We start from the raw sequence: 6,907 nt of genomic DNA on the forward strand, positions 1-6,907 counted from the left end.
TTATAAAAACAACTCCGGAATTGGCCAGGACAAGTAACTAAATTGACAGAGCAATCTATCTGGAAGAAGGCTGTTGCAGTAATAGACCCTAGATGAGGCTCCAGACTAAAACAATGTGAGTGTACAGAGAGAGAGGATGGAGAATGTTTGAGAGACGAAGTATAGGGCCATGATGACGTTTATAATGAAAGTGGGCACATGTGAGTCATCCAGTAAGTTTAATCTGAGTGCCTAAGTAAATGGTAACAGCACTTACCTGGAAATGGTGCTGGACTGAGAGGCGCGGCGGGTGGTGACCCTCAGCCTGAGCAAGCCAGCTGCTCCGGGAGTTCTAGAACCACTTGTTGGCCTATGCCGCCCCCTGCTGGTCCAGAAACAGCTGTCACTGACACCTTCCCGTACCCCGCCTCTGAGATACACGGCAGCCAGCTGTCTGGACCCCAGGGTTCTGGAGGAAGAGCTGGCAGAGGGCATGCAGGTGTGAGGGCTGAGGCGAGGCTGGGGCTTCCGGTGGGTGTAGCTGGGGCTTGCGCTCCGACTGTGGGTCTGTGGTCCTGCGTTCCTCGCCTGCAGTTGCTGGGGTAGAACTTCTGAAATCAGTGGGTGTGGAGGGGTGGGCAGGCTCAGGACCGAAGTCCCTCTATCTCTGTCCCTTAGGACATCCCTGTGAGATTTGTCCTCCGGGGTTTGTGCCAGAGTTCCCAAGGTCACCTGTGTCCTCCTCGTCCTTGTTTTTGTATTCTCTTTTCCTGCTACATTCTGCCTTATTTTCTTTTCTCTTTGTGCAGACCTTGGACTCTGAAGCCAAAATATCCCATGAGGCCAGAAATTAGTACCTGGTCAGTCATACAGGAGAGTCTGTACTCTAATCTCCCATTACCTTAAGGTTTATTTTGATTCTCATTAATAGTGGTGGTATTATTATTATCTTTATGATGGCCCTCAATTTTTATTGTCATTGTTAGTCATTATTTATTAGTATTTTATTAGTAACATTCATCATTATTTTATTAGTATTTATTAGTAACATTATTCATTTTTTTTTTCTTATTATGGATGATTTTGTGGTCGATTTATAGAACATGAGGGCTTCTTGCAGCACTTAGACAAATCCGCGGGTGGTGGACAGGCATGTCGGCACCTCTGTGCCGTCCAGTTTGGTAACAGAATTTCTGGGGGCCAATGAGGGGACCAAGAATGTTTCCAGAGGCGCAGGTGGTCCTAGAATGCCCTAACTGCACCTCAGTTTTTGGCAGTGTTGGCTTTCTGGTTCTGAGCTGAGATAGAAAATATCTGCAGGGACAGGTGGTGACACTTTCTAGAAAGCCAAGAGCAGTATTGCCCCCTAGTGGACTTAGGAAAAATGTATAGAGGATTAGTTCAAGATGGCGGAGTAGAAGGAGGTGCGCTCACTCCCTTGTGCCAGAGCACCAGAACCACAACTACCTGCTGAACAATCATCGACAGGAAGACACTGGAACTCACCAAAAATGATGCCCCACATCCAAAGACAAAGGAGAAGCCACAATGAGATGGTAGGAGGGGCACACTCACAGTAAAATCAAATCCCGTAACTGCTGGGTGGGTGACTCACAAACTGGAGAACACTTAGACCACAGAAGTCCACCCACTGGAGTGAAGTTCACTGAAGTGAGCCCCACGTCAGGCTTCCCAACCTGTGGGTCTGGCAACGGGAGGAGGAATTCCCAGAGAATTAGACTTTGAAGGCTAGTGGGATTTGATTGCAGGACTTCGACAGGACTGGGGGAAACAGAGACTCCACTCCTGGAGGGCACACACAAAGTAGTGTGCGCATCGGGACCCAGGGAAAGGAGCAGTGACCCCATAGGAAACTGAACCAGACCTACCTGCTAGTGTTGGAGGGTCTCCTGCAGAGGCAGGGGGCGGCTGTGGCTCACCAAGGGACAAGGACACTGGCAGCAGAAGTTCTGGGAAGTACTCCTTGGTGTGAGCCCTCCCGGAGTCCGCCATTAGCTGCCCCAAAGAGCCTGTAGTCTCCAGTGCGGGGTCGCCTCAGGCCAAACAACCAACAGGGAGGGAACCCAGCCCCATCCATCAGCACACAAGCAGATTAAAGTTTTACTGAGCTCCGCCCACCAGAGCAACACCCAGCTCTACCCACCACTAGTCCCTCCCATCAGGAAGCTTGCACAAGAGGGCAGACAGCAGAAGCAAGAACTACCATCCAGCAGCCTGTGGAACAAAAACCACATTCATAGAAAGACAGACAAAATGAAAAGGCAGAGGACTATGTACCAGATGAAGGAACAAGATAAAACCCCAGAAAAACAACTAAATGAAGTGGAGATAGGCAACATTCCAGAAAAAGAATTCAGAATAATGATGGTGAAGATGATCCTGGACCTTGGAAAAAGAATGGAGGCAAAGATCGAGAAGATGCAAGAAATGATTAACAAAGACCTAGAAGAATTAAAGAACAAACAAACAGAGATGAACAATACAATAACTGGAATGAAAAATATACAAGAAGGAATCAATAGCAGAATAACTGAGGCAGAAGAACGGATAAGTGACTTGGAAGACAGAATGGTGGAATTCACTGCCACGGAACAGAATAAAGAAAAAAGAATGAAAAGAAATGAAGACAGCCTAAGAGACTTCTGGGACAACATTAAACACACCAACATTCGCATTATAGGGGTCCCAGAAGGAGAAGAAAGAGAGAAAGGACCTGAGAAAATATTTGACAAAATTATAGTCGAAAAATTCCCTAACATGGGAAGGGAAATAGCCACCCAAGTCCAGGAAGCACAGAGAGTCTCAGGCAGGATAAACCCAAGGAGAAACACACTGAGACACATAGTAATCAAACTGACAGAAATTAAAGACAAAGAAAAATTATTAAAAGCAACAAGGGAAAAACGACAGATAACATACAAGGGAACTCCCATAAGGTTAACAGCTGATTTCTCAGCAGAAACTCTACAGTCCAGAAGGGAGTGGCATGATATACTTAAAGTGATGAAAGGGAGGAACCTACAACCAAGATTTCTTTACCCTGCAAGGATCTCATTCAGAATTGACGGAGAAATCAAAAGCTTTACAGACAAGCAAAAGCTAAGAGAATTCAGCATCACCAAACCAGCTCTACAGCTGATGCTAAAGGACCTTCTCTAAGTGGGAAACACAAGAGGAGAAAAGGGCCCACAAAAACAAACCCAAAACAATTAAGAAAATGGTCATAGGAACATATGTACCAATAGTTACCTTAAACATGAATGGATTAAATGCTCCAGCCAAAAGTCACAGGCTCACTGAACAGATACAAAAACAAGACCCATGTATATGCTGTGTACAAGAGACCCACTTCAGATCTAGGGACACATACAGACTGAAAGTGAGGGGACGGAAAAAGACATTCCATGCAAATGGAAATCAGAAGAAAGCTGGAGGTTCAACACTCATATCAGATAAAGTAGACTTTAAAATAAGGACTATTGCAAGAGACAAGGAAGGACACTACATAATGATCAAGGGATCAATCCTAGAAGACTGCTAACAGCTATAAAAGAGGAAATCGACAGTAACACAATAATGGTGGGGAACTTTAACACCCCACTCATACCAATGGACAGATCATCCAGACAGAAAACTAATAAGGAAGCACAAGCTTTAAATGACACAACAGACCAGATAGACTTAATTGATATTTACAGGACCTTCCATCCGAAAACTGCAGATTACACTTTCTTCTCCGTACTATGCCATCTGTATCTCCTCATCCCCTTAAGGCAATGTGTGTTCTACTGTCCATCTCTTTGGAGTTATGATTTTTCATCATGGTAAAATGTACATAAACTTACCATTTTAGTCATTTATGGTCATACAGTTCAGAGACATCAAGTACCTTTACATTGTTGTGCAACCATCACCACCATTCGTCTCTAGAACTTTTTTCAGCTTCTCCAGGCAAAGAAGACAAGAATGCACATCCACAGTCAGCGTTCAGACATCAGACATGAAGCCCCCAGCACTGCCCAGACCTCGCCTGCTGTCGGTCCTTCTCATTCTGGGCACCTTGAAGTCCAGGCCCCTCCATTTGCACCTACACTGTCCAAGGTCATCATCTGTGTGCTTCCTGGCCAGCAAGGGCAAAAGGGACTGGCAGCACCAGTTTCCCAGTTGCCAGGTGGACTGAAAACTTTCTGCAGTTGCTTGGGCGAGCGAACCACATTCTCCATGCCTTCAGTGTTGGCGTCGGCCTTTCCTGGGCACCCGTGGGAACTGAGAACATTCTAGAGGCTCGGGGGGGATAAGATGACCTCTGTGCACCTCCGTTTCCAGCTATGGTGGTTCCTGTGTTCCTGATCTGAGAAGAAAATTCTGAAGATGCTGGGGGCAGGGATGCCACCTCCAGCCTCTCAAGGAGGGCAAGAGTGGTTCCTGGGCCCCCAGAGTAACCTTGACAATGCGGCTATGGTGGGCAAGCATACCCTCTCTGACTTCCTGGGAGACACAGCTGTTTCTGGGCCCTCAAGAGAACTCATCAGTTGTCCTGTAGGCTCAGGTGGCCCATGGACATGCTCTTCGAAGCTCCCCTTCCAGCCTGGGCCGCTTACTGTTCCCTGAGGGGAACGTGCAGGATTTCATGAGCCTCGTCCAGCCAACAGGTGCCGGCAGTAAAGCTGTTGTCAGAGGGCTGCTGTGTGTGTGTCTGTGGGGAGAACCCTCAGGAGTCATCTTCAGCAAATCCAAAACACTTTTGAATAGAGCAGTATATGCAAAAGAGCTCTGTAATAAGCAGTGTAATAATAAAAATAATGATGATCGTGGTGATGATGCGAATGATATGAATGCTGTGATGGCTGTTAATAATAATAATAATCAACTTAAGGAAATGGAGATTAGGAAACAGATTCCCCCAAGTGATTGACAAGGATTTACATTGTCACAGTTTAAGTGACCAACATAGGCAGACTAATGTATTTCTAATTACCCTCGTGATCATTATATTGATGAGTTAAAACAGAGGAGGAGCAAAAGTGTAGAAACAAAACCACAGGATGATAATCTTTTTGTTCAGTATTTTTTGGCCCTCCGTAAATACTGGCATTTGAGAAGGGAGTTCTGTCTACGTAAAGTGTGAGCGTTGTACAGAAAATTTTCCTCCACATAGTGGAAAACTTAATGTAAATGACACTGTTAATTCACTGTTAATTCAGGTAAATGACACTATTAATTCACTGTTAATTCACTCCATTGCAAGGTGGATACATTCATGAACGACTTCCTTCTGAATTCTAAACCATCAAGGGAATCTGTTGGGAAAGATTGCCAAGGATATTCAGGGAATTAAGAAAGTGATCAAAAGTTTGCTTTTCATTTAAGAAGTGTCCCAAATGGCAGAAATCTTTTTGTTAAGTACAAACCATAATACATTAAGAATATTAGTACTTTGAAAATGTGCATGCCTAAAGGTACTTATAAATACACACACACACACACACACACACACACACACACACACACACACCACTTATTCCCGCGGTCTTCCTTTTATTTCTTTTGGAGGGGCTAAGCAAAATGTATCCTCATTACCCGAGCGCTGTTTTCCTCTCTCAGCATATTTATGCATGATGCTGACAAGTAAACATATTTTAGGTCGTCTACAAATAGACCCTTCTGACCCTTATCTGGACAGCAGCCTGGATATCATGGCAGCTCAGAGTGTGAACCACGCTTTGAGAGAGTTGGAGAAGCCCAAAAAGCTGGACGGGGAAGATGCCCATCATTGTAGTGTTTGTCTCAAGAAGGTGCCCGCCACCAAGAGGTTGACTTTGCACAGCACGCCAAGGTCCTGATCCTTGTGCTGAAGCAGTTCTTCGGATTTCACAGGTGACAAAGTGGATAAGAAAGTTCTGTATCCCGGGTGCTTCAACTTGCAACCATACATGTCGGAGCAGAAGGCAGGACCACTGGATTATGTGTTCTGTGTGGTACTGGTGCCCTCCGGGGGCAGTTGTCACCGACAACCCTACTTCCGTTACGTCAAAGCTGGGAACGGCCAGTGGTATAAATGGACGATGCCAAGGTCACTGCCTGTGACGTGGCTTCTGCCCTGAGCCAAAGTGCCTATGTCCTCTTTTACGTCCAGAAGAGCTCATTGGAAGGAGACGGTGGGGGACCGTCACCGGGAGGGGCACCGACATCCCTGGGGCTGACCCCGCAGGCATGGATGCAGCCCACGGGGAACCTGGAAGAGATGCCAGCGTCAGAGTTCCTGGAAGCACCTGGAGGAAACAGATGTTCAAGAAATCACCTTAGAGCAGTGGAGATGCCGCCGAGAACACAACCGACCTCAGCCTGAATCCAACCTCAGGAAGATCGAGTCTCCCCTGCCTGCCCATGCTGTCGTGATTCACCCGTCGAAATATGGAGAGGGGATGAAAATGAAACTTCCTGAACAGGAAAACTGCCTGCTCAACAATCCAGCCAGAGGCACCCCGCCTCAGGGACCAGTGAACATCGGCCACATCCCTTGTCTCAGAGGGAAGGACTTCCAAGAAGAAGAACAAGAAGAAGCCGAGGTCTCTGGATGCACTACGATAAGCTCTGCTGCACATCTGCAAACACACACGCCCAACACCCACAGTCACACACACACACACCCAGTCGTGTATAGGAAATCGTGTTGCAGGTGTGAATAATCTAGTCTCGTGAAAGGACTGCGTGTCTGCAGTGTGCACAGGACACGATATTCAGTGGCAACTTGTGCCTCCTCCTCAGGAGTGTGGTGTGCGCCGTGAAGTTACTGGAGCAGGTGGGGTTGATTACTGGGTCTGAGGACTTTCCACTTGTTCTGCGTTTGAAGACTCATTTGTTGACGGGGTGCAGGATGTCTGAATTTTTGCACTATGGAATTCTT

The 6,907-nt window shown here is 46.5% G+C and overlaps 1 pseudogene; it reads left to right on the forward strand.

Annotated features, from left to right (window-relative positions):
- Nucleotides 1-5,442: 5,442 nt before the first annotated feature.
- Nucleotides 5,443-6,591, forward strand: LOC149744416 (ubiquitin carboxyl-terminal hydrolase 17-like; annotated as a pseudogene).
- The last annotated feature ends 316 nt before the right edge of the window (nucleotides 6,592-6,907 follow it).

Source organism: Delphinapterus leucas, chromosome 21, assembly GCF_059928025.1.
Source record: "Delphinapterus leucas isolate spDelLeu-1000000601 "Yukka" chromosome 21, BTC_Dleu_Yukka2, whole genome shotgun sequence".
Classification (NCBI taxonomy): domain Eukaryota; kingdom Metazoa; phylum Chordata; class Mammalia; order Artiodactyla; family Monodontidae; genus Delphinapterus; species Delphinapterus leucas.